Raw genomic sequence first — 26,709 nt, forward strand, 5'->3', positions numbered from 1 at the left:
AGATCTTAAATAAAGTAGGATCTGGTGCCAAGGAAGCATTAGTATTGGGTAAGGCCTTACGGGAAACAAAGCAATGAGTAGAGATAGGGGTAGGTAAGGGAAGTGAAAAGGCACATCCGGGGCACCTAAAAGGGCCACACAGAGGATGGAGAGAAGCCTCAGAGCAGGGAGAGAGAGTCGGGCGGAGGTAAAGCAGTTCTGCTTTAGAATACATGCCTGTAGAAAGATGAAAGCCAAAAACGTACCAGCAAGGGTGGAGAGCCCTGCCCTAGCGCTTCCTCAGCGCTGACGGGCGCAGACGGGCAGGACTCTGGCACGACTCAGGCGCAGTGAAGGCGCGGACCGCTGCGCGTCACCGCTGCGCGCTAGAGAGCAGAGTTTAAGAAGGGCGGGCGGAGGAGGGCCGCAAGGCTAGAGCGCTCGGTCCGGCGCCTCTAGAACCGAGGCGCCGGTATCCTCCAAGGTCAATCAAAGCAAGATAGTGGCAGCATCACTAGTGCTATGGTTCATGTTCCCCATATGACACAGGAGGGTGGCTCACTTATGTACCCTGATGACCCACTTATAACGGATTCTGACCCTGACCGGTCTCACATTAGTATTGAAGAGGTGGAGAAGAATTACAGCGCGTCCACTCCAGTGATTGACAGGCCAGAACAAGGGCCATCAGAGTTGGCAGCCTCTAGGGCCAACTCAGGTATAGGAACCATAGTAAGGGAGGCGGAGAAGTGATCACAAGATCAAAAGGTGCAATGAAAGACACATGTACTACGCAGTTGGTATCACCTCTAGCTGACACAAAGACCTGGGGCACACGATCGGGGGGAGGGGGCCGATTGTTTCAAAGCCAAAATCCAACAGAAGGGTGCCGTAAAGATCAGCAGAGTGAACACTGCCGTGGGAGCCATTTGTAGCACGCAATGTTCAAACTGTGGGAAGATGGGGAGCGGACAAGGAATGGAAGATCTATTAAGGTCAAACGTAGAGCTCCTTTTTTCCACCCATTTGGGACCGGTGCTGGAGAGAATTAAGGTTATTGAGGAAAAACTATCTCGGCTATGCGATCAGGTGACTAGAGTGCCAGGTAGAATTAGGGGACCTGAAGAGGGGGGAGCAGAAGCCTCATCATACTCAAAGCCCAGAACTAGTTATGAGGGTCAAAGAGGGGGGCACAGCGAAGGCGGGCGGGTGGTCAAAGACAGTGAGGGCACCAACAAGGGTGCCTTGGCGGGTAAAACGAGTGGGACTACCCTAAGCATAAAAAGAATGGGGCCAAACTAATACGGTTTGTCCTGACACAGCCCAGAGGGGTTCGGAGGGAAGAAGGGCAATAGTCAGTGAAGAGGAGTTAACAATAGCGGTTGCTGTGCAGAGCACTAGGGCTTTACCGACATTGGATCTCCCCCCAGCCTCAAGTCCCTACACAGTGGCCCTTGTAGGGGTTCCTACTAACGGGGATGAGAGGGAGGAAACCCTGCGCACTCTAATTAACAAGGCAGCACATTGGCTAGTCAAAAATACGGGTTTCAATTTCACACAACACAGACATATTCTGATGGCAAGGAGGGTGGCTTGGATCGGAAGTAGCAGAAAGAGCTTTGCGGGTGATTGTGTGATTTTGAATTTCAGATATCCAGAGTTAGTCAATGAGCTCCTCCATAGTCAATCCACGGGTCAATTCCAAGGGGATGGAGGGTCCAGTATCAGACTGCTCCCCTTGGCTTTTTCCTATAGGGATATGGCCCATAGGAATATGCAAGGTGACCATAGGAGGAATAGGATTGAATCAGACGGGGGGGACCAGCTAGTTTCACTCATTAACCGATTTGCACCTCTCGACTGTGCTTCAGCCCTAAATGAAATAGATTGACTGGTGGGGGGTTGAAAGACGAGAATAGCGCGCGGGGGTCACCCATAATAGGAGACAATGAAGGTCCAGGGCGCACACAGTCAGAGGATTCCAATGCCAATGTGAGAGTTATAGAGCCCGGTGGGAGAAATGTGGAGAAAGATGCAGGGAATTTGGGTGAAGTTCCTGTAATGCCCACTAACCCTACAAATGTCAGGGCAGGCAGTCAAATAGTGGGAGAGATTAAGATCATATCCTGGAATGTAGCGGGCTTAGCCTCAAAAATCAAAAATCACAACTGGCTAACGTATATTAAGAAACATCAAATAATCCTCCTACAAGAAACATGGGAGTACATAGTAACACCCAGGCAATAGAAGGCTACAAAATGTTTTTCGCCCCAGCACGTAAGTCAGCGCCGGGGAGGGCATAGGGGGGGTCTGACTATTTATGTCGATCTCAGACTCTCAGGAAGGTTGAGTGAACTTAGATGGCCTCGGACTGAACACTGGGACTCACATATCGTAATAAGGGTTTTAATTTAACTGTTGTAAATTTCTATAATGCCATTCCTCCAGGACAAACTCTCCAAAGCCTAAATGAATTAGGGGCTCGGCTGGCAGCAATGGAGGAGCAAGGGGCACTGTGCTCCCAGCTAGTATTAGCAGGGGAGCTCAATTGTCACCCATGCCCCTTCCTAAGAATGAATGAGGGGAACTGGTCGGCTTGCCAGATTTTAGAGGGGTGGCACCTGAATCACACAAGGGAAGGAGGAGCGCTGAATAAGATCCTGGGCAGGCATGCCCTAACATATACCATGGATTTGATTGGTGGGGAGGGCAATATCACAGTCACCCCTACTTTCAAAGGCAGGGCGAAGGGCACTATAATTGATTTTATTTTCGTTACACCCATGTTAAAGTGTCAGGTTACAAAGTTTGAGATAGAGGTTAGCATTTTCAGCTACCATAACCTGCTTCTCCTGTGCATCATAGATCCAAATGCGGTACTTCTATCACAATGTAGGGGGGGGGCGGGGATTTGATTAAAGCCACTGACCAAGGTCGGAGACTAATGTTATGTTATGTTATGTTATGTTATGTTATGTTATGTTATGTTATGTTATGTTATGTTATGTTATTAGGGTCTTCTATAGCGCGCGGCTACTCCACAGGAGTGTCCCGGCGCTTTGTGCTCCAGACCCAGAAAAGGAAACTGGTAAAACATAACAAAAATAAAGAGAAAGGCAGAACCAGAGGATAAAACTAAGAAGATCTAGCCAGTGAAAAGCCAGGTCTTTAACCCCTTCGATGCTCATGACGAGCTGAGCTCGTCATGATGCACGGTTGAGCTGTGCTGATGACGAGCTGAGCTCGTCATGAACAATGGGAACTCTATGAGTTCAGCACCGGGGGGGGGGGGGAACACATAGCAGCCAAGGTGTTAAACCCTTCCTAAAAGCGAGCAAGTTAGATGTGGACCGCAAAGACAGTGGTAGAGAATTCCACAACTGAGGGGCCAGCATCCTGAAAGACCGTCCTCCAATACGGGCTTTCTTTATACGGGGGACTACTGCGAGTGCCAGTGACTCGGATCTTAAAGATCGTGTCGGCAGGTAGAAAGCCAGCCTCTTTTGTAGGTATTTGGCACCCGTGGCATGTAAGGCTTTGTGCGCTAGTGTCATGGCTTTGAATATTAACCTCTTCCGTATGGGGAGCCAGTGTAAGGTTTGCAGCAAGTTCGAGGCACTGGCACGACGATGCAGGCCAAAAATGGCGCGAGCAGCTGCATTCTGAGTCACCTGCATACGCTGTAAGAGGTATTCCGGAAGACCCAGATACAGGATATTAGCATAATCCAGTCTGGATCCAATAAGGGCCTGAACAGTTATTCTCCGATGTTCCTCAGAAAGCAGCGGAAAGAACTTTCGGAGCATCCTGAGGATACCAAAACATGTTCCTGTAAGGGTCAGCACCTGGGATTTGAGCGTAAGCCCATTGTCAATTTTAATTCCCAAGTTCTTGGCCGACACAGATGAATGAACTAGGAGGAACATGTCGGCAGGCCACCAACCATGCCAGTCCGGTTCCGATGGGCATCCAAAGAAGAGTATCTCGGATTTATCCAAGTTACACTTGAGGCTGTTCAGTTGGAACCAGTTAAAAACAGCCCCAAGGCACTCACGGATACTTTCCCCATCGAATTCTTCGCTCTTCCGGCAGGTGAAAAGAAGCTGGGTGTCGTCAGCATATGAGACGATCTGGGCCCCGTAGGACTCCACCAATGCCACCAGAGGGGTCATAAAGATGTTAAATAGAGTAGGGCTCAGTACTGAGCCCTGAGGAACTCCGACTCCCAAAGGCGACATTTCGGCAGATCCAGGGGAGGCCCAGACCGTTTGTCTACGGTTGGCTAGGAAGGAACGAAACCAGTTGAGCACCGTCCCCCTCAGACCGATGTCATGTAGTCTTGTGAGGAGATCCACATGGGGACGGTGTCAAAAGCCGCCGACAGGTCTAACATAACTAACATCACCCTGCCTCCGGCATCCAGCGACTCCTTAACAATCTCTGAAACCTCCAATAGCGCTGTCTCAGTACTTAGGTTAGGTCGAAAACCCGATTGAGACGCGTGAAGAAGCTCATTGGACTCCAGGAAGTTGGAGAGCACGCTGTGCACATGTTTCTCCAAGATTTTAGTGAGTGCTGGAAGGAGCGAGATAGGTCTATAATTGTCCGGGACTTCAGGGGCAAGGCTAGGCTTTTTAAGGAGAGGGATAACCATGGCCTGTTTCCAGGAATGTGGTAAGGCTCCCTGACTCAAGGAAAGATTCAAAATAGGGTTGGCTAGGGGTTAACAACATCTGCCATTTTAGCTAAAAATTTGGCCGGGCAGGGGGCACGTGGTGAACCAGATTTAAGATTCCTCATAAGTGCTAGGGATGAGGATACTGTGAAAGGCGGGAAGTTCGCCAGGACAGGGCCCGAGGTGGGCAGATGGGCTCGCTCTTCCGGCAAAGTCGAGGGATCGCCCATCGGTCTCGGGGGGAAAGAATCCTGTATGTGCCTAATTTTGGTGGTAAAAAAATTAGCAATGGTATCAGCCCAGGTCTCAGCCGGTACTTCCTGTGTTGAGTTCGATCGCAGGGTAGTGAATTCCCTTACGATCGAGAAAATCTCCTTACAGGAATTAGCTGCTTCCTCGATTCTTTTAGCGAAGTAGCCTTTCTTTCCCTGTAGGACTAGTCTATGATAGGATTTAATCATATATCTGTAAGTCAGTTTTGCCTCTGCATCATATTGGGCTCTCCATGTCCGTTCGGCGACTTTACATTGTCTGCGGGAGTGGGCCAACTCCACCGTAAACCAAGGGGCCGAGTCCCGTTTGATGCCGGATCGGGGGGGCTGTGGAGGGGCAAGCTCATTCAATCTAGCTAAGAGCCAGGTCTGCAGGGTTTCGAGGTCATTGTCCAAATCACCAGTGTAGGACACAGGATGGTTCACCAGGGCCTGGGCTAACAGATCTGGGGTCACCCGATGATAAGCCGTGAAATTGCTTCCCTGCTGTCTCATAGCAGTAGTTGCTAGTTTCTCAGTGCCAAATATTTGGAAATGAGCGAGTCGATGATCGGACCATAATACCGGCAGCAGTGCAGTGACCTCAATTGGTGAAGTGGAGAAGACCTGGTTTAAAGTGTGACCTTTGTCGTGGGTTGGGCCAGAGAGATAGGGGAGCAAGCCCAAGGCAGACGTGACATCAAGCATCTTAATAGTATCCTGATCATGACAATCTTCCATGTGGAAGTTGAAGTCTCCCGCCAGTAAACACCGCTCAGATCTCAGAACTAATGCAGACATGACTTGCTGGAGTTCCTCAAAAAAGGACCCAGCAGGTCCCGGAGGTCTATATACTAAAAGCCCCTTGACAGATTGTTGAGGTGATAGGGATAGGGTGAAGGCAAGGGATTCGGCGCCCGTGATGGTCTCCGTGTGAGTGACTGAACACGTGAAAGTTTTTTTCACCACGAGGGACACTCCTCCCCCTTTACCCTTATCTATATCTTGTCTAAAGATGTTATACTCAGGGGGGATGGCAGTAACAATGTCAGGGTGAGAGGACTCATTGAGCCATGTCTCAGTGAGCATAAGACAGGTAGGTTTGTCCGTGGAAAGGAGATCAAAAATCTCCTGGGCATGTCTATGCATTGACCAGGTGTTGAGGAGTAAACAAAGATGTTTAATGCTACACTCCTTCGTGTGGAGAGTGGGGGGAGGTACGCTAGTAAGATGCCAATTACAGCCTGGGCATTTGTGCTTACCCTTATAGCGACCAGGGAAAACTGAGTGACAGGACGTCGCAACTGAGCGCAAGGAGTGAAGCTCCTGGGATGAGTAAGATAACATGTTGATACAGGGGTATGAAAAGTAGGGACTAAAAGATCCTGCCACGCCGTACGCCTCCGGGACGCTGACGGGCGCAGACGGGCAGGACTCTGGCACGACTCCGGCGCAGGTCCGGCGCGTCCGCAGTACACGTCCGCTACGCGGAGGAAGAGGTGAGCTTTTTATAGCGCTACTAGAGCGTGAGGGCGGAGAGTCATACCCCCAAGATGGCGGCCAAAGTCAGATCCCAGCCCTCTGCGTCAATACTCGGCCGAGGGCGGTCTGAAAACCCAGGCAAGGGGAAGGGAGCAGACGAAGCGCCTAAAAGCGCTGGGAAGTCTCTAGCAAGGCAGCAAACGCTTATTAGTCAAGCGCGAACCTAAACTGCACACAATTTAAAATGACTAAACAGCAAGTCAACACACACAAATAAAAATGTGCAAAGGAAAGAAGGGAGACCTCCCGGCTTCCGCCTCAGGAGGGAAAAGGTTGGTAGCAGATGGTAATCCCAGAACAACTGACAAAGTTCCCTTTTATAGCGCTACTAGAGCGCGAGGGCGGAGAGTCCTACCCCCAAGATGGCGGCCAAAGTCAGATCCCAGCCATCGGCGTCAATACTCGGCCGAGGCGGTCTGAAAACCCAGGCAAGGGGAAGGGAGCAGACGAATCGCCTAAAAGCGCTGGGAAGTCTCTAGCAAGGCAGCAAACGCTTATTAGTCAAGCGCGAACCTAAACTGCACACAATTTAAAATGACTAAACAGCAAGTCAACACACACAAATAAAAATGTGCAAAGGAAAGAAGGGAGACCTCCCGGCTTCCGCCTCAGGAGGGAAAAGGTTGGTAGAAGATGGTAATCCCAGAACAACTGACAAAGTTCCCTTTTATAGCGCTACTAGAGCGCAAGGGCGGAGAGTCCTACCCCCAAGATGGCGGCCAAAGTCAGATCCCAGCCCTCGGCGTCAATACTCGGCCGAGGGCGGTCTGAAAACCCAGGCAAGGGGAAGGGAGCAGACGAAGCGCCTAAAAGCGCTGGGAAGTCTCTAGGAAGGCAGCAAACGCTTATTAGTCAAGCGCGAACCTAAACTGCACACAATTTAAAATGACTAAACAGCAAGTCATCACACACAAATAAAAATGTGCAAAGGAAAGAAGGGAGACCTCCCGGCTTCCACCTCAGGAGGGAAAAGGTTGGTAGCAGATGGTAATCCCAGAACAACTGACAAAGTTCCCTTTTATAGGGCTACTAGAGCGCGAGGGCGGAGAGTCCTACCCCCAAGATGGCGGCCAAAGTCAGATCCCAGCCCTCGGCGTCAATACTCGGCCGAGGGTGGTCTGAAAACCCAGGCAAGGGGAAGGGAGCAGACGAAGCGCCTAAAAGCGCTGGGAAGTCTCTAGCAAGGCAGCAAACGCTTATTAGTCAAGCGCGAACCTAAACTGCACACAATTTAAAATGACTAAACAGCAAGTCAACACACACAAATAAAAATGTGCAAAGGAAAGAAGGGAGACCTCCCGGCTTCCGCCTCAGGAGGGAAAAGGTTGGTAGCAGATGGTAATCCCAGAACAACTGGCAAAGTTCCCTTTTATAGAGCTACTAGAGCACGGGGCGGAGAGTCCTACCCCCAAGATGGCGGCCAAAGTCAGATCCCAGCCCTCGGCGTCAATACTCGGCCGAGGGCGGTCTGAAAACCCAGGCAAGGGAAGGGAGCAGATGAAGCGCCTAAAAGCGCTGGGAAGTCTCTAGCAAGGCAGCAAACGCTTATTAGTCAAGCGCGAACCTAAACTGCACACAATTTAAAATGACTAAACACAAGTCAACACACACAAATAAAAATGTGCAAAGGAAAGAAGGGAGACCTCCCGGCTTCCGCCTCAGGAGGGAAAAGGTTGGTAGCAGATGGTAATCCCAGAACAACTGACAAAGTTCCCTTTTATAGCGCTACTAGAGCGCGAGGGCGGAGAGCCCTACCCCCAAGATGGCGGCCAAAGTCAGATCCCAGCCTTCGGCGTCAATACTCGGCCGAGGGCGGTCTGAAAACCCAGGCAAGGGGAAGGGAGCAGACGAAGCGCCTAAAAGCGCTGGGAAGTCTCTAGCAAGGCAGCAAACGCTTATTAGTCAAGCGCGAACCTAAACTGCACACAATTTAAAATGACTAAACAGCAAGTCAACACACACAAATAAAAATGTGCAAAGGAAAGAAGGGAGACCTCCCGGCTTCCGCCTCAGGAGGGAAAAGGTTGGTAGCAGATAGTAATCCCAGAACAACTGACAAAGTTCCCTTTTATAGCGCTACTAGAGGGCGAGGGCGGAGAGTCCTGCCGCCAAGATGGCGGCCAAAGTCAGATCCCAGCCCTCGGCGTCAATACTCGGCCGAGGGCGGTCTGAAAACCCAGGCAAGGAGAAGGGAGCAGACGAAGCGCCTAATAGCGCTGGGAAGTCTCCAGCAAGGCAGCAAACGCTTATAGTCAAGCGCGAACCTAAACTACACACAATTTAAAATGACTAAACAGCAAGTCAACACACACAAATAAAAATGTGCAAAGGAAAGAAGGGAGACCTCCCGGCTTCCGCCTCAGGAGGGAAAAGGTTGGTAGCAGAAGGTAATCCCAGAACAACTGACAAAGTTCCCTTTTATAGCGCTACTAGAGCGCGAGGGCGGAGAGTCCTACCCCCAAGATGGCAGCCAAAGCCAGATCCCAGCCCTCGGCGTCAATACTCGGCCGAGGGCGGTCTGAAAACCCAGGAAAGGGGAAGAAAGCAGACGAAGCGCCTAAAAGCGATGGGAAGTCTCTAGCAAGACAGCAAACGCTTATTAGTCAAGCGCGAACCTAAACTGCACACAATTTAAAATGACTAAACAGCAAGTCAACACACACAAATAAAAATGTGCAAAGGAAAGAAGGGAGACCTCCCGGCTTCCGCCTCAGGAGGAAAAAGGTTGGTAGCAGATGGTAATCCCAGAACAACTGACAAAGTTCCCTTTTATAGCGCTACTAGAGCGCGAGGGCGGAGAGTCCTACCCCCAAGATGGCAGCCAAAGTCAGATCCCAGCCCTCGGCGTCAATACTCGGCCGAGGGCGGTCTGAAAACCCAGGCAAGGGGAAGGGAGCAGACGAAGCGCCTAAAAGCGCTGGGAAGTCTCTAGCAAGGCAGCAAACGCTTATTAGTCAAGCGCGAACCTAAACTGCACACAATTTAAAATGACTAAACAGCAAGTCAACACACACAAATGAAAATGTGCAAAGGAAAGAAGGGAGACCTCCCGGCTTCCGCCTCAGGAGGGAAAAGGTTGGTAGCAGATGGTAAGGTGGGTCAACACTGACAGTGAGGCATTTTACAGAATCTTACTGACACAGGCCGAGTCCAATGTTTGGAAGTGTTTGGACTTGGAGGTTGAGGGGGCAGACCTGATCAAGGCATCTGAGGGAGAAGCCAAACAAATAGATGGCTTACTTAGAGGCAGGAAGATCAACAAGGACACAGTGCACCAAGGTGGTTCGATCGTGACTGCACCCTCGCCTTGAGGGATCTGAAATCGGCTCTGAAATGCGTACCTAGGGACAGAGGGAAGGTATCAAGCTGCAGGGCTAGGTACAATAAAGCACTAAGATGCTGCAGAACCGTATTGCAGAACCAGGCATGGGAAAACTTGAGAGAAGCGGCCGAGAAAAAGAACTCAACTGCTTTTTGAAGAGTTGTTAATGAACCGTGCTTTCAGGATTCAAATAAACCCAAGCTGGCCTGCCACATCCTCCCAGAAACCTGGCTTGAGCATTACAACGGCCTGTATAACCATGGTAGCATTGAGAACTGGGAAGTGTGAACACCCCCCAGATTACCTTTTCCTTGGGAGAAATAAAGGCGGGGATTGAGGGGCGAACCTGTAATAAGGCGCCAGGACCTGATGGGATTCCACCAGATCTACTCTTAAGCCAGAAAGAACTCTGGGTGCCCATACTCACCAGAGTAATAAATACCACAGCACAAACAATGATGCCAATATCCTGGTCTACGGCCACAATAGTCCCCATATTTAAAAAAGGGGACAGAAATAGCCCTCAATGCTATAGGCCTATTTCATTAATTGTTGTTACCGTGAAAGTGCTAGGTAGGGCCATTCTTAACCGATTGATTGATTGGGCAGAGGAACATGAGATCATTATGGATACCCAATATGGGTTTAGGTACGGCCACTCCACCACAGATCAATGCCTTAATTTATATCTTCTGGCAGCCAAGTACACCGTAGCCAGTGAGGGGACGGTGTACATGGCTTTCATGGACCTCACCGCGGCATTTGATCGGGTAAATCGGAAGAAATTGTGGGGACTATTGGGGGCCTTGGGAGTTGACCCTTGACCCTCTGGGCTGGTCACCCCACGCACTGCGCACTCTCCCCGTGAGTGAGCCCAGGCTGCCCCCGATCCCGCCAAGTGCCGCCGCTGCTCGCAGCTGTGCCCCTGATTGTTTGTATTCTGTGCCTTGCCACTATTGTTTAGTATTTTGTATCTTGCCTTTTCTTGTTGATTACCTGTGTTGCCCAGCGTGTGCTTGCCCCACTTGCTGTGCCCAGCCCCTGCTGTGTTTCCTGCCCTCTCCCCGCCGCTGCTCCCCTGCGGCCCGCCCCCTTCTTTTTTGTCTCCCTTCCCATTCGCCGCCCCGCTCCCGCCTCCCAGCTGCTCCTCCCTCCCACTTGGCCATTTATGGCGGAGTGCACGCAGCAGTGAGTAGTGACCCTTGACCCTCTGGGCCGGTCACCCCACGCACCGCGCACACTCCCTGTGAGTGAGCCCAGGCTGCCCCCGATCCCGCCAAGTGCCGCCGCTGCTCGCAGCTGTGCCCCTGATCGTTTGTATTCTGTGCCTTGACACTATTGTTTTGTATTTTGTATCTTGCCTTTTCTTGTTGATTACCTGTGTTGCCCAGCGTGTGCTTGAACCACTTGCTGTGCCCAGCCCCTGCCGCGTTTCCCGCCCTTTCCCCGCTCCCCGCCGCTGCTCCCCTGCGGCCCCGCCCCCTTCTTTTTTGTGTCCCTTCCCATTCGCCGCCCGCTCCCGCCTCCTAGCTGCTCCTCCTTCCCACTTCACCATTTATGGCGGAGTGCACGCGTATGCGCAGCGGGCACGCGTATGCGCAGCGGGCACACGTAGCGTGCGCGCCGATTGTGCGCCAAAGGCGCACCACAGGCAAGCCCGTCTACGCCTAGACAGGGCCCAGCGCCAGGACCCCTGGCCCCCGACGATGCCTGCCCACACGACGGACCTACGACGCCGCCACTCTCATCGCACTCAAACCTGACCGACCCAGAGCCTGCCACCGAGCCACCCCGAGACGCACCCACGGACCCTTCAACTGTCAAACCTGCAAGTTCACCTGCCTCCGGACCTGCACCACACCCACCAAGCCGAGCACCAACAACAGCCACCTCAAGTGCATCCTGCTCAACACCCGCTCCATCCAGACACGCCATCGAACTTTGGAACCTGCTCGACACAACTTCACCAGACATCGCCTTCCTCACAGAAACCTGGATGAACGCCTCCTCTGCACCCGACATCGCCATCGCCATCCCAGATGGGTACAAGATCACCCGAAGGTACCGCGCCAACCAGACTGGAGGGGTCATCGCCATTGTACACAAGAACACCATCCGCATCACAACGACAACGACACCTTCTCCGCCGCCGAGCACCTCCACTTCCAGATACACACCGACCCAAAGACGACCCTCAGAGGCACCCTCGTCTACCGACCCCCGGGACCACGCACACATTTCAGCGAAGACATCACGGACTTAATCAGCCCGCACGCACTCCCCTCCGTTGACTACATCCTCCTGGGGGACCTCAACTTCCACCTGGAGAACAACAAGGAACGCAACACCGCCGCCCTGCTGGACAACCTCGCCAACCTTGGACTCAAGCAACTGGTCAACACCCCCATCCACTACGCCGGCCACACGCTTGATCCCGTCTAGTCATCCAGCAAGCACATCACCTTCAGCCACTCCACCGGACTTCACTGGACCGACCACAGCTGCGTCCACTTCAGCTTCAGAAGAACCACGACCCACCACCACCCGCAACAGGTTCCTCACAGGAACTGGAGCAAGATCACCGCAGAGCAGCTCACCACCTCCCTCAGCCAGAACCCACCCGCCAGCACAACGGACCCCAACGAAGCAGCCTGCAACTTCACACAGTGGCTGACCGCCTGCGCCGACGACCTCGCGCCACTGAAGAACCCTCCCAGCAGATCCAGAAGCAAGAAAGCCTCCTGGTTCACTGACGAACTCAAGGATTCCAAGAAGAACTGCCGCACTCTCGAGAAAGCCTGGCTCCTCGACCAGACCACAGACAACATAACCACCCTCAAACAAGCCACCCGCAAGCACCACCAGCTTATCCGCACCACCAAGAAGAAATCACTGAAGGAACGACTGGACAACAACGCCCACGACAGCAAGGAACTCTTCAGCATCGTCAAGGAGTTCTCCAACCCCAGCACCGGCAACAACGACATCACTCCTTCACAAGATCTCTGCAACCCTCTCGCCTCTTTCTTCCACCTCAAGTTCGCCGACATCCACAACAGCTTCGGCGCACCATCCACGCACCCAACCATCGAACCAACGCCCCCCCACCACCACCCTCTGCACCTGGACCACGGTGACCACCGAAGACACAGCCCGCACGATGAACAACATCCACTCCGGATCTCCAACCGACCCCTGCCCCCACCACGTCTTCAATAAGGCCGACTCCACCATCACACCCCAACTCCGGAACATCATCAACACCTCCTTCAACACCGCCACCTTCCCGGAGAGCTGGAAGCATGCCAAGCTCAGCGCCCTACTGAAGAAACCAACAGCGGACCCCACCGACCTCAAGAACTTCCGGCCCATCTCGCTCCTCCCTTTTTCTGCCAAAGTCATCGAGAAAACAGTAAACAGACATCTTGCCGCCTTCCTCGAGACAAACGGTTCCCTCGACCCCTCGCAGTCCGGGTTCCGAGCCAACCACAGCACCGAGACCACCCTCATCGCAGCCACCGACGACATCAGAACCCTGCTCGACAACGGGGAAACAGCGGGCCTCATCCTCCTGGACCTCTCTGCAGCGTTCAACACTGTCTGCCACCGCACCCTAGTTCAACGCCTCAGTAACATCGGTATCCAAGAGAAGGCACTGGAGTGGATCATCTCGTTCCTCGCCGGAAGAACACAGGAGTCCGCCTCCCCCCGTTTCGATCCAAGGCCACCGAAGTCATCTGCGGCGTACCGCAAGGATCATCACTCAGCCCCACCCTCTTCAACGTCTACATGAGACCTCTTGCAGCCATCGCACGCCAACACAACCTCAACATCATCTCCTACGCTGACGACACCCAACTGATCCTCTCCCTCACCAGACACCCCGCCACCGCCAGAACTAGCCTACACGAAGGGATGAAAGACGTCGCCGAGTGGATGAAGAACAGCCGCCTGAAACTGAACTCAGACAAGACGGAAGTCCTCATCGTGGGACCATCGCCCTCCGCCTGGGACGACTCCTGGTGGCCCCCCGCCCTGGGCACCACTCCCAAGCCAACAGACCACGCACGCAACCTGGGCTTCATCCTGGACGCCTCCCTCTCGATGACCAAACAAGTCAACGCCGTCTCCTCATCATGCTTCAACACCCTACGCATGCTCCGCAAGATCTTCCGATGGATCCCGACAGAAACGAGGAAGACGGTCACCCAGGCACTCGTCACCAGCTGACTGGACTACGGAAACACCCTCTACACCGGAACCACAGCCAAGCTACAGAAAAGACTCCAACGCATCCAGAACGTCTCCGCCCGACTCATCCCGGACATCCCCCGACGCAGCCACACCTCCGGCCACCTGAGGGACCTGCACTGGCTCCCCGTCAGCAAGAGGATTACGTTCAGGCTCCTCACCCACGCACACAAGTCTCTCCACGACCTGGGCCCCAAATACCTCAACGACCGCCTGACCTTCTACACGCCCACCCGCCAGCTACGTTCAACAAGCCTCGCCCTCGCCACCGTACCACGCATCCAAAGAGCCACCAACGGAGGAAGATCCTTCTCCTACCTGGCGGCCAAGACATGGAACTCCCTCCCCATCCACCTTCGGCTGACCCAGGACCATCTCGGACACCTCAAGACCTGGCTGTTCGAGCAATAGCGGACCCCCTCCCCCAAGCGCCTTGAGACCCTTCCGGGTGAGTAGTGCGCTATACAAAAGTTATGATTGATTGATTGACCCTGGTCTGGTAAATATATTACGGACACTGCATCAGAATACTTCTGCCCAGGTCAGATATGATAAGGAGGGAAATGTCACAGACCACGTCCCATGCTCAAGGGGAGTGAGGCAGGGATGTATTTTGGCCCCCTTCCTCTTTACATATATATATATAAATGGTTTGACCCAGGCGCTGTTAGCTCTAGGGGTGGACTGCCCGCAGATAGGTAGGAGAGGGATACCGGTGTTACTGTATGCAGATGACGCAGTACTCTTGGCCCGCACTGCGCGTGGACTACAGCGCCTCATAGAAGGCTTTGTCCATTTTATGGATAGCTTAGATTTGTCACTGAACCTCGCCAAATCATATGTTATGGAGGTAGGGAAGCACCATCCAGCAAAACTAAGTATACAATAGGCACACAGGGACTGGAAAAGGTCAAGTCATTTTTATATCTGGGGATCATGTTCGACAGTCGCCTTAGTTTTAAAGCCCTTGTGGTGGAGAAATGCAATAAACTAATTAACTCAACAAGGGCAACTATGAATTTTGCAAAGAGGCTAGGCCGATGGGCTCCAGAACAAATCCTGAACTTCTACAGTTCTGTAAGCTGTGCCAATGTTTTATATGGGAGTGAGGTCTGGGGCTTTATAGACCTGCTTAAGTTATAAATAGAAGAAAACAAGTATTTGAGGCGGGTACTAAAAGTCCCACAAAGCATTTCCTCCTACATGGTTCATGAGGAACTGGGTATAACCCATCTGTGCGATAGGCTGCAATGGAAGCCCCTCGCAGCTGGATTAAGGTATGGACAAACCCAGAGGTGGCGTTAAGTCAACAAATAATATCAGACTCATTGCACGGGCACGGGGTTACAATATTCCTTGGATCAGACACATCAAGGATAACCTGTTAGCCATGGGTTGTGTTGAATATTTTACCCACCCGACCAAATTGCTATCTAAGGATAAGGGCCGTATTAGGTCAGAATTTTTAAACAGAGCCAAGTCAAATAGGGAAGCAAGAGAGCTGACTAAGCCATCAGTTAACAAAGTCGTGCCTGGGCGTGGAACCTTATTTGTGTCTTATTTACAATCCTCAAGACAGATTTCTCATGACCCGTTTCAGGCTAGATTTGTTACACCATACTTTGGCGGTTCCAGCAGGGTATACAAAGCATTTGGAGAGTAAGGGCTCCAGTGGCTGCGACCAACGGTCTCCACAGGATACGCTCCATTTGGTCCTACTATGCCCATTTTACGCTTACCCTAGGCGACTATTTTTAAAAGGTATTTTAAGGAAGGCCAAGTTCAAACAAGCTAAGTTGGCCCTACTGTTTCTGAAATTGTCAGTAGAACCTTTAACGCTTTTCTGTGTAGTACATTTTATAAGTTTAGCGATGAAACTCAGCACCAGTAGAGGGGAGGAATAATGGTCCTGTGTGTTCAATATTTGCTCGGATTTGCACTATACTATGGATGAAACATTTTTAACCTATAAGATGATCCCCTGCCGAATCATTTATATTTTATGTATTGATGTTAAACAGGTTTTTAGTATGGTTTTTTAGGTCTTGTGACCTACAATTCGCGCAAGCGCATTGAGGGAGCGAGAATTCAAGTGCTCAAAATCCTCGTCAAACCAAGGGCTTCTTGCGCTGCGGTTTTCTTAGCGTTCACGTGAATCACGTGACCAAACAAGCACGCGCATTCACGGCCGCACAGCACATCAAAGGGCTTCGCTCAGCGTGCGCTCTGCGGCTTCTCCTCCCCTAATTATGTATGGCCGGCCACAGGCTGGCCGTAATTTCAGTTTCCCACCACTCATGTTGTTCGGCATCCTAATGCAATTAGAGGGGATCACAGCTGTGCAGGAACTACGCATCACTAAAATATGTGAGACTCAGTTTTTTGTTTCTGTTGTTGTTGCTTCATGTACTTTCAGTTTCCCAAGCCCGCCCCCATCCGGCTTCCCTCCGCGCATCTGCCTGCCACACTTCTCCTCCCCTCGCTGGCCATTCCCGCCCCCCACCAGGCCTCCTTCTCCAATGTTATTAGCGACAGGCAAGACCACATTAAAAGTTTATGCGCTCAACTGCCTTGAGAAAATAAAAAGTTACAGTAAGAGACACGCTTTTATACCTTACTGTCACCTTCTACGTATAGAAATGTACTTTTTAAAGTAATGTGCGATACAATACGGTGCTACTAAAACAGGAAATAAACGCTGTGATCACAGTTACGACGGAAGTATTTCACAATTAGCAGGGAGAAGAGTACAGACAGGGCCCAGCTATCACGTTTCCTCTTGTAGTGGTGTGGGCAGCCCCGCCCTCTCCCTTGTGAGGCAGTGTATTAGAGCCAATGATCACTCAGGCAGGATGTGGCCAAGGTAACATTAATGAGAGCTCGGGCTTCAGACAAAGATCACCAGACCAAATAATCTCCTGACCACACACGTGGAGCATAATTAAAACAATGCAACATGCCTGGCCTGTTTCCTTTAACACTCGATAGCACTATCCACTTACCCTCAGCCATCTGGTCACATAAGGAAAGAGGCTGTTGTCAAATTAGAGCGAATCGAGTTTTTTAATTCTCAACGAGGGTTCAACAATCCCCTTCAGAGCGAGTTTTAGATTTCTTATTAGTCGAAAATCTATGAATCCTAGACATAAATTTACGATTTCAATACAGTTCTACCATTTAGGCTATTAAGAAAATGTACAGTAATCACCGCATAAATCATTAGAGGCTGTATATTTCCATGCATCCACTAAACATACTCCAACCTACTGTCAGCTGTGCGGGTTATCCACAGAAATGCATTAAGTAGAAACGTGCGCTTGCACATTTCACTTTTTTTCTTTATATCAACTGGAAAACAGATGCAGATTAGAGTTTCCGATTAAGCGACTACTTGGTCTAACCGTCAATAAATACTCTGGGGGTGTACCCCTTCGCATTTCCTCTTCAGAAACATACAATTTTCAATATTTTTATTGAGTGGATTAAAGAGCACTTACAGGTTGAGAATGGTAAAGCCAAATGTTTGTGAATTGTCACAAAGCCTAACTTAGTGGATTTTCCAAGAATTATGCGTGAAAACTAATCTGCCCCCACCCCTCCCTTACAACGAGGACGACCCTGTTTACCCGGTCCTAAAATTCCAAACTTCAGAGAATCAGTTATATTAGTGGATTCTCCTTTCACAATCTCCACTTACTGGAGCAGATACCTTCAGTTCTCGATTCTGTGAATCGGGATTTGGGAAATCGTTCCTACTTTTGAATTTAGGAACGCAAAAAGTCTATGAACTAGAAACCAAGTAACAGAAGTCTGTGCACAATACAGGTATCCGTTTGGAAAAAAACCCAGTTGAGTCTTTTGCTAATAACTTGCTCCACTTACATGGCAATGTTAGTATGGAAGGTAACTCGAAATCAAAATCTACAATTCCACTCTATCACCATCCCTTCTGCCATGGATGAATGACGCCCACCATTTACTACCATTCTACCACAGGTTTTCAATACTGTAATAAACAAGCACTGGCGTTGTGTTAGACGGACCGGGAGGGTCGGCCGAGGACAAGGGGAGAGGTCTCCGGGGAGAGCCGTCTCCAGCGATCGTACAGACGAGTAACTTCCCCCCCACAGATGTACACCACACAAAGATAAGGTTTAACGTTCTTTATAAGCAATCTTTAAGTATGGTAGAATGGTACAAGGAGGTCTGGACTCAGGGGTCCCCTCGATTCTAGTCTCTTGGATGGGAAGGGGGTAGCGGGACAGTCTTGTTACCAATCTGGTAGATGCGATGATATGATGGATAGCTCACAATCCTCGAGCTCGGCGTTCTAGATGGACGGGCCGCGGCAGCGCCGGCAGGTCCCGAGATGATCGAAGGTAGCGACGGTCCGCGGCGGCGCCAGCAGGTCCCGGTGAAGGTGGTAGTTACAACGGTCCGCGGCAGCGCCAGCAGGTCCCGACGAGGATGAAGGATGCAGAAGGTTGCGGCAGCGCCAGCAGGAAAGACGATAGTTCGCAAGGCAGGGCTACTGCAGCGCCAGTAGTCCGTCAAGGATGAGTTCTTCGCGGTGTCTCTCGACTCCAGGATACAACTGCCTTCCTGCTCTGGGGCTGCCCCAGTTATAGGTCTGGCGCCCTTTGATGTCCGGACCCTCGCACTTGGAGGTCGGGAGGTCCGGGATGAGGGAGTCCAGACACCCAGCAGGGGGGTGGAGCCAGCGCCCGGGGGAGCTGGGGGCGATCAGCACCTGGCGGGGGAGAGCCATCGACACTTCTTTCTCCCATTGACCTGCCAAGTGGTCCGTTCACCTCCTGGGTGGATGGTGGTGCCGGGATGTCGGGGCCTGGCCAGGCCCAGGGTTAGGGTCGATCTGAGGCCACGCGGCCTCGTGGTTCAGTGTCCAAGATGGCGGCCGGGCCGGACGAGGGAGCCTGTTGTGGTTCGGCCCCATGATACAGAGATGTCCGGGGGCAGGAGTCCCTTATGAGACGGGGTGCGGGTTGCTTCTGTGGGTAACACCTGGAGGGCCGGGGCTCGGGCCCTGTCATGCGGGGAGGGAGCAAGCCCTTCATGTGGCCTGTCCAACATGCGTCCCCCCAGCTGAAGGCGGGGAGAGTCACCCATCCTCTTGGGGACTCTCCTCGTCGAGGCGGAAAAAGCGTGACAGGCCATCTGCGTTGGCGTGGTCTTGGCCAGGTCGGTGTTCCACAGTGAAGTCCATCCCCTGCAGGGAGATGGACCAACGCAATAGTTTGGGGTTTTCCCCCCGCATCTGCATTAGCCACTGCAGGGGCCAATGATCTGTCTGCACCCGGAAGTGGGTACCGAAGAGATAGGGCCGGAGCTTTTTGAGGGCCCACACCACTGCGAAGGCCTCCCTCTCGATGGTGCTCCAGCGCTGTTCTCGAGCCAGGAGACGTCTGCTGATGAAGGCCACTGGTTGGTCAAGTCCTTCGGGGTTCAACTGGGAGAGGACCGCCCCAATGCCATGGTCGGAGGCATCCGTTTGTACGATGAATTCCCGACTGTAGTCGGGGGCCTGGAGCACAGAGGCAGTGCGCATGGCGGCCTTCAGCTTCTCGAAGGCCGCTTGACAGTCTGGGGTCCAGTTGACCTTCTTCGGGTGGTTTTTGGATGTGAGTTCCGTGAGGGGCCCCACAATGCTGCCATAGTCCCTCACGAACCGCCGGTAGTAGCCGGTGAGCCCCAAGAAGGCTCGGACCTCGGTCTGCGTGGCGGGAGGCTGCCAGGACTGGATGGCAGCGATCTTGAGTTGAAGAGGGGCCACCAGACCGCTTCCCACCTGGTGTCCGAGATAGGTCACGGACCCCTGACCAATTTGGCACTTGCTGGCCTTGATTGTGGGGCCAGCCCGTTGGAGGGCCTGCAGGACCTCTCGGAGGTGGTGGAGGTGGTCGGACCAGTGGCGGCTGTACACAGCGATATCGTCCTGGTAGGCGGCGCTGAACTCCTCGAGTCCCGCCAAGACCTGGTTCACCAGTCGCTGAAAAGTAGCTGGAGCATTCTTCATGCCGAATGGCATGACTTTGAAGTGGTAGTGGCCATCGGGGGTGGAAAAGGCGGATCGTTCTTGAGCCCGGGGTGTGAGACCGATCTGCCAGTAGCCCGCTGTCAGGTCGAAGATGCTGAGGTAGCGGGCAGCCCCCATGCGGTCGATCAGTTCATCTGCTCGGGGGATGGGATGAGCGTTGGTTCTGGTGACAGCGTTCAAGCTCCGATAGTCGACGCAGAATCGGAGCTCAGGGGTGGTGCCGGGGGCAGCAGCTTTGGGGACCAGCATGACCGGGCTGGCCCAGGGGCTGTCCGAAGGCTCGATGACCCAGAGCGTGAGCATCTTTGACACCTCCTCTTGGATGCAGGCCCGTACCCGATCTGGTACGCGGTACGCCCGATGTCTGATAGGGGGACTGTCCCCAGTGTCCACGTCGTGCAAGCACCAGGGGGTGACCCCTGGGGTGAGGGAAAACAGGGTCGCAAACTGCAGCAGGAGGTCCCGGCAGCCTTGGCGCTGTTCCGGGGTGAGGGCATCTGAGAGTCGGACCCCGTCCACGGAACCATCTTTCTCACGGGTCTTTAGGAGATCAGGGAGAGGCTCGGAGTCTTCTTCCGCTCCGCTGTCTGTAGCCATCAGGAGGCTGAGCTCCGAGCGCACAAAGTGGGGTTTGAGTCTATTGGCATGGAGGACCCGGAGGGGGTTGCGTGAAGATTCCATATCGATGAGATAGGTGACGGGGCTCTTGCGCTCGACCACTTTGAAGGGCCCCGTCCACTTGTCCTGCAAGGCACATGGTTCGGTGGGGGACATCACCCACACTTGTTGGCCAGGTTCTAATTCGATGGAGGAGGCATTTTGATCGTACCATTTCTTCATGTCCTCCTGACTGGCCTCAAGGTTCGCTTTCGCCATTTCTATGAATCGCCTGGTCTGATTGCGTAGGGTCAGGAGGTACTTGAAGACATCTGGAGGGGTCTTTAGGGGGGCCATCTCCCAACCTTCTTTGACTAGGCTGAGGGGCCCTCGCACAGGGTGTCCGTACAAGAGTTCGAACGGGCTGAAGCCGAGGGACTTCTGGGGGACTTCTCGATATGCGAAGAGGAGGCACGGCAGTAGCACATCCCACTGGCGACGGAGAGGCTCTTCCAACCCCCCAATCATCCCTTTGAGCGTGCGGTTGAACCGCTCGACTAGTCCGTTTCCTTGAGGGTGATAGGGGGTCGTGAATCGGTAGGTGACCCCGCACTGTTGCCAGAGGGACTTCATATATTTTGAAATAAAGTTTGTGCCTCTGTCGCTGACGACTTCTCGGGGAAAGCCCACCCGGGAGAAGATCCCCATTAAGGCCCGGCCGACCACCGGGGCTGTTACAGTTTGCAGGGGAACAGCCTCGGGGTAGCGGGTGGCGTGGTCCACCAGTACCAGGATGAACCGATGTCCTTGTGCTGTACGGGGGTCCAGGGGCCCCACAATGTCTATTCCCACGCTCTCGAACGGGGTGGTGACAACTGGGAAGGGTTGCAGAGGTGCTTTAAGTTTGCGGCCGCTCTTCCCGCTGGCCTGGCACGTGGGGCAGGACCGGCAGTGGTTGAGGACGTCGTTTCTCATCTTGGGCCAGAAAAAGTGGGTCACCAGGCGACTGTAGGTTTTGTCCTGACCCAGGTGTCTAGCCAGGGGGACATCGTGGGCCAAATTTAACAAGAAGTCTCTAAAGCGGAGGGGCACCACCAGCACTCGACTGGCCCCTAACTCCGCGATTCTCTGTTCACTGTACAACAGGTCGTTGTCCCAATAGATCCAATGGGCTCCGGTGGTGTCCCCTGCGCTCTGGGCGAGGGCTTGCTGGCGGAGTCCCTCGAGGGAGGGACAGGTCTTCTGCTCTTGACGGAACTGTTCCTGGGTGGGCCCCCCTTCTTGACGCCACTGAGCCAGGTCGGGAAGGTCCTGGGGCTGAGCGAGCCCTTTGGGAGTTTGCTCTGGGGGGTCGGTATGGTCGGTGTCTTCTACTGGAGCGATCGGGGGAGGAGGTGCTGGCCATTCAGGTTCTTCTGGTAGGGGGATGGTACGGGCGGCCATGGACCGGGTGGTTACGCACGCCCAGTCCGGGAGGCCCAACATCCCCAGGTGCTCTCTTCTCTCTACGGCGGCCCACGGGGAACTCTCAAGATCATTCCCCAGGAGACAGTCCACGGGGGCATCATCTCGGACCGTCACCTTCAACATGCCGGAGACTCCTCCCCATTCGAAGGGGACACAGGCCATCCGACATAGACTCTCCGAATTGTCGGCTGAACGGACGGGGCAGAGAATGTTCGGCAGGATCTGTTCTGGGGTCACCAGGTGAAAGCGGACGGCCGTCACACTGGCCCCTGTGTCACGTAGTGCTTCGGCCCTGCGCCCATTAATGTTCACCCACTGACTATATTTTCTGGTGTTGGCGGGTAGGGGAGCCCGCGGGACCATGTCTCTTCCTCCTAGGCACGCTAGAACCATGGCGGCCGGTTCCCACTCTTGTTGTTCTTGCTCGCATTCTTCCTGTTCTTCGGAGATTTGTTCTCCCCCCAGGGCGGCGGCAGCTACCTGGCGGGGTCTCGGAGTCTGGTTCTGTGGACAGTTCGGGTCATTGGCGTAGTGGCCGACTCGCTGGCAACGGTGACACGTGACATTGGCTCGGTACCCCGGGCGCACCAGGGGGTTGCCCCGGTTGGCCGGGGGCGGGGTGGTGGCAGCGGGAGGGGCCGGGACGGTGTCTCTTCCTCGTCCCTGGCCTCCTCCTCCTCCTCGGGGATGGTGCTGTCCTTGGTTGTTCCGGTTCTGTTCGTGCTGCCCACTCCGGCCTACTCGAGTGCTCTCCCACCGGTCAGCCTCGGCGGCGAGCTGCCGTGGGTCAGTCAATTTACTGTCGAGGAGGTGCTGCCTGAGCTCGACGAAGCAGTTGTTAGAGAGGTGCTCCCACACCATGAGATTAAAAAGTTGCTCGTAGGTCGTTACATGGCTTCCCTTGATCCAACCCTCGAAGGCTCGGCTGAAATAGTTTACATATTCCACCCAAGTTGTACCCGGGATCCGGGTGCAGTCTCGGAACCTCTGGCGGTACATTTCGGGTGTGAGCCCATATCGGGTGAGGAGGGCAGCCTTCATGTGGTCATAGGAGGTCATCAGATGGTTTGGGAGCTGTAACAGGGCATCGTGGCCTTCATTGACGAACCTCCCCCATAGACCGGCTCCCCAGTCACTTCGATCGATCCGGTGGGAGGTCATGGCGATCTCGTAGGCCTTGAACCACTGTTGTATGTCGTCATCTCGGAAATACTCTCGAACGACATCCTTGGGGATGTGTACTTTCTTTTCTGTCGCTCCTGGGGTGCGCGGTTGCTCGGGCACCCCCAGTTCTTTGTTCTGCTTCCGTAGGTCTATTTCTGCTAGTTTGCGCTCGTGTTCGTACGCTAATCTCTTTTCTTCGAGCTCTCTCTGCCTCTGTTTTTCTTCCCGTTCTTCTCGGAGCCGCAGATGTTCTAGGTTCAGTTTTTGTTCGGCTAATTTGAGTTCACCGTACATTTTGAGCCGGGCCATTTCTAACTCATGTAGTCTGCTTTTTTCTCTCTCTTGGATCTCTTCCTGCGAGAGACCAGTTCTTCGCTCCTCGGGAGCCGTGGTGTTCCTCTCTGATGCTGCAACGTTTTGGTCCGGGGGTCTGACGGCCCCGGTTTCTGCCCACGACTCAATGGCGTGCTTGAAATCGTCTTTAGTACTCAGACCGGTGGTAGCAATGCCTAGTTCAATGCAGAATTGTTTCAATTCACGATGGCTGTACTCTTCCAATTTCTTCGTCTGGAGTTTCTCGGTGGATCCGCTCTCTTTGGTTGTCATTGTGGTTTCGTCGTGGGGTGAGCTACTCTCTGTACGATTACGCATTGATTCGGATCGCGCCGCTGGCCACCAATGTTAGACGGACCGGGAGGGTCGGCCGAGGACAAGGGGAGAGGTCTCCGGGGAGAGCCGTCTCCAGCGATCGTACAGACGAGTAACTTCCCCCCCACAGATGTACACCACACAAAGATAAGGTTTAACGTTCTTTATAAGCAATCTTTAAGTACGGTAGAATGGTACAAGGAGGTCTGGACTCAGGGGTCCCCTCGATTCTAGTCTCTTGGATGGGAAGGGGGTAGCGGGACAGTCTTGTTACCAATCTGGTAGATGCGATGATATGATGGATAGCTCACAATCCTCGAGCTCGGCGTTCTAGATGGACGGGCCGCGGCAGCGCCGGCAGGTCCCGAGATGATCGAAGGTAGCGACGGTCCGCGGCGGCGCCAGCAGGTCCCGGTGAAGGTGGTAGTTACAACGGTCCGCGGCAGCGCCAGCAGGTCCCGACGAGGATGAAGGATGCAGAAGGTTGCGGCAGCGCCAGCAGGCAAGACGATAGTTCCCAAGGCAGGGCTACGGCAGCGCCAGTAGTCCGTCAAGGATGAGTTCTTCGCGGTGTCTCTCGACTCCAGGATACAACTGCCTTCCTGCTCTGGGGCTGCCCCAGTTATAGGTCTGGCGCCCTTTGATGTCCGGACCCTCGCACTTGGAGGTCGGGAGGTCCGGGATGAGGGAGTCCAGACACCCAGCAGGGGGGTGGAGCCAGCGCCCGGGGGAGCTGGGGGCGATCAGCACCTGGCGGGGGAGAGCCATCGACACTTCTTTCTCCCATTGACCTGCCAAGTGGTCCGTTCACCTCCTGGGTGGATGGTGGTGCCGGGATGTCGGGGCCTGGCCAGGCCCAGGGTTAGGGTCGATCTGAGGCCACGCGGCCTCGTGGTGCAGTGTCCAAGATGACGGCCGGGCCGGGCGAGGGAGCCGGTAGTGGTTCGGCCCCATGATACAGAGATGTCCGGGGGCAGGAGTCCCGTATGAGACGGGGTGCGGGTTGCTTCTGTGGGTAACACCTGGAGGGCCGGGGCTCGGGCCCTGTCATGCGGGGAGGGAGCAAGCCCTTCATGTGGCCTATCCAACACGTTGCCAATAGGTCTCGCAGTAGGAAAGTTGGAGCTATTGGTTTTGTAAATGACAAAGCCCTTTATGTTTTTAAAATGAAAACAAAAAAAAAAGGCATTGTTATTTGCAATTGTAATAGCTCCAACTTTCCTACTGCGAGACCTATTGGCAACGCCAGTGCTTGTATAATGTATGAGATATTGTTTTTTAACACTGTACTTTTATGGTATTCGTTTATGCCAAATAAAGTATATTTTGAATTGACTTGATTGTGTTTTATTTTAACAAATGTACATAGCAGATATTGGTGCTTGCTTGTTTCACAAAAATGATCGGATACCAGCCTCGGAGCGCACTTCTTACAGACGAGTATGGGGGTATCATGTTGCTGCTACAAGGTCCTTACCTGTGTGAGTTATCGGGAACGATGCAGGGGGCAGACCCAAACCAGCCACACATGGAGATCAATGACAAATACTGAAGAATTAACTTAGCTTCCAAGCTGATGACCATTACTTAATTGACCTTGAAAATAAAAGACACGTTTTTAGTATCCTGGTGAGTCATGACCATAAAAAACAAAGGTTATAAATTCAATATTGTGTCAAATACTTAAAAAATGGAACTGGATGTGCTGAATCGGAAGTTGTCCCAGGTCATGCGTGACACCTTCCACCAATATCGCTTATGGGACGTCTAGTTTTGTTTTTCTCATTAAAAGGATGGGCTCTAAAGTCCCAGTGTTCTAAGCTATGTTGGTCAAAATCAGAGGCCTGACGGAGGATGAAGCATGACATGGCTCTGCTTAGCAGTGAGATGAATGACAGTTCCCCAGTTCCATTCTTTGACAGACAGAGGCTCATTTGCCATTCATATTTTTTTGCAATGACAAAGAAACCTTTATTTTAGCTTCTGTCAACTGAAGAGATAAAACCCCTGGGCATGTTTAATTAACTACTGACAAACATGAACAATCAAGAACATGAGTTCCTGGAAAACTATCAAGCACTCAATCAGAATCAGCCGCCCTTCACACCCAGGAATTCTTGAGGCTTGGCTTTGGAGAGGATGAATTGCACGTGGTATAAGCAGTGGCCGTTGGTACATAGGGGCGAATGGGGCGTTGCCCCACTAGCCTCGGGAGTCGGGACGGGGAGAAAGACAAGAGAGACACGTACCACACACACGCAATGCAGCAGCGTCAAATCAATGAACTGCTCACTGCCCTGTGTGTCACAAATTAAATTCAGTCAGTCTGACTCTGACTGTTTTGATTTTTTTCGTCAAGGGACGGATGATGTCGAGGGCACAGCAGGTCAGAGACCTCCTGCGCATGTGCTGGCCGGGGCGAGGAATATTGCTCGCCCTGGAAGCATATGCAGAAAGAGTGATGTCACCATGAAGGGAGTGGCGTAATAAATGGAAAAAAGGCCTGGTTTCAAATGGGTACAAAAGGGGGTGGTGATGGACGGAGCATCTAAACCAATCAAACACTCATACCCAGTCAACAGATCTGGATTTAATCCATCACTGTTCTTTAGCCCACTCTGCCACCCCAGTTCAGACATGGCCATATGCAAATCAGTCTGACCCTGTGCCTCATGGGAACAGTCCAGCCCGAACTGCCAAGCCATGCCTTCCCTGGACCGGAAACAAGCTTCCTAGGACCGGTTTCTGGCATTTCAGC

The 26,709-nt window shown here is 52.9% G+C and overlaps 1 protein-coding gene across 2 annotated transcripts in view; it reads right to left on the bottom strand.

Moving 5' to 3' along the window:
* LOC147737854 (uncharacterized) overlaps positions 1 to 26,709 on the bottom strand; it is a 94,062-nt gene that overhangs the window by 65,531 nt on the left and 1,822 nt on the right. For both annotated transcript variants that reach the window (XR_015303465.1, XM_086947816.1), the window contains exon 2: positions 25,429 to 25,547. The gene's annotated coding sequence lies outside the window, so the exon portion shown is untranslated. The remainder of the gene's footprint in view (positions 1 to 25,428; positions 25,548 to 26,709) is intronic.

The sequence above is a fragment of the Lissotriton vulgaris genome, chromosome 1_1, assembly GCF_964263255.1.
Source record: "Lissotriton vulgaris chromosome 1_1, aLisVul1.2, whole genome shotgun sequence".
Classification (NCBI taxonomy): Eukaryota; Metazoa; Chordata; class Amphibia; order Caudata; family Salamandridae; genus Lissotriton; species Lissotriton vulgaris.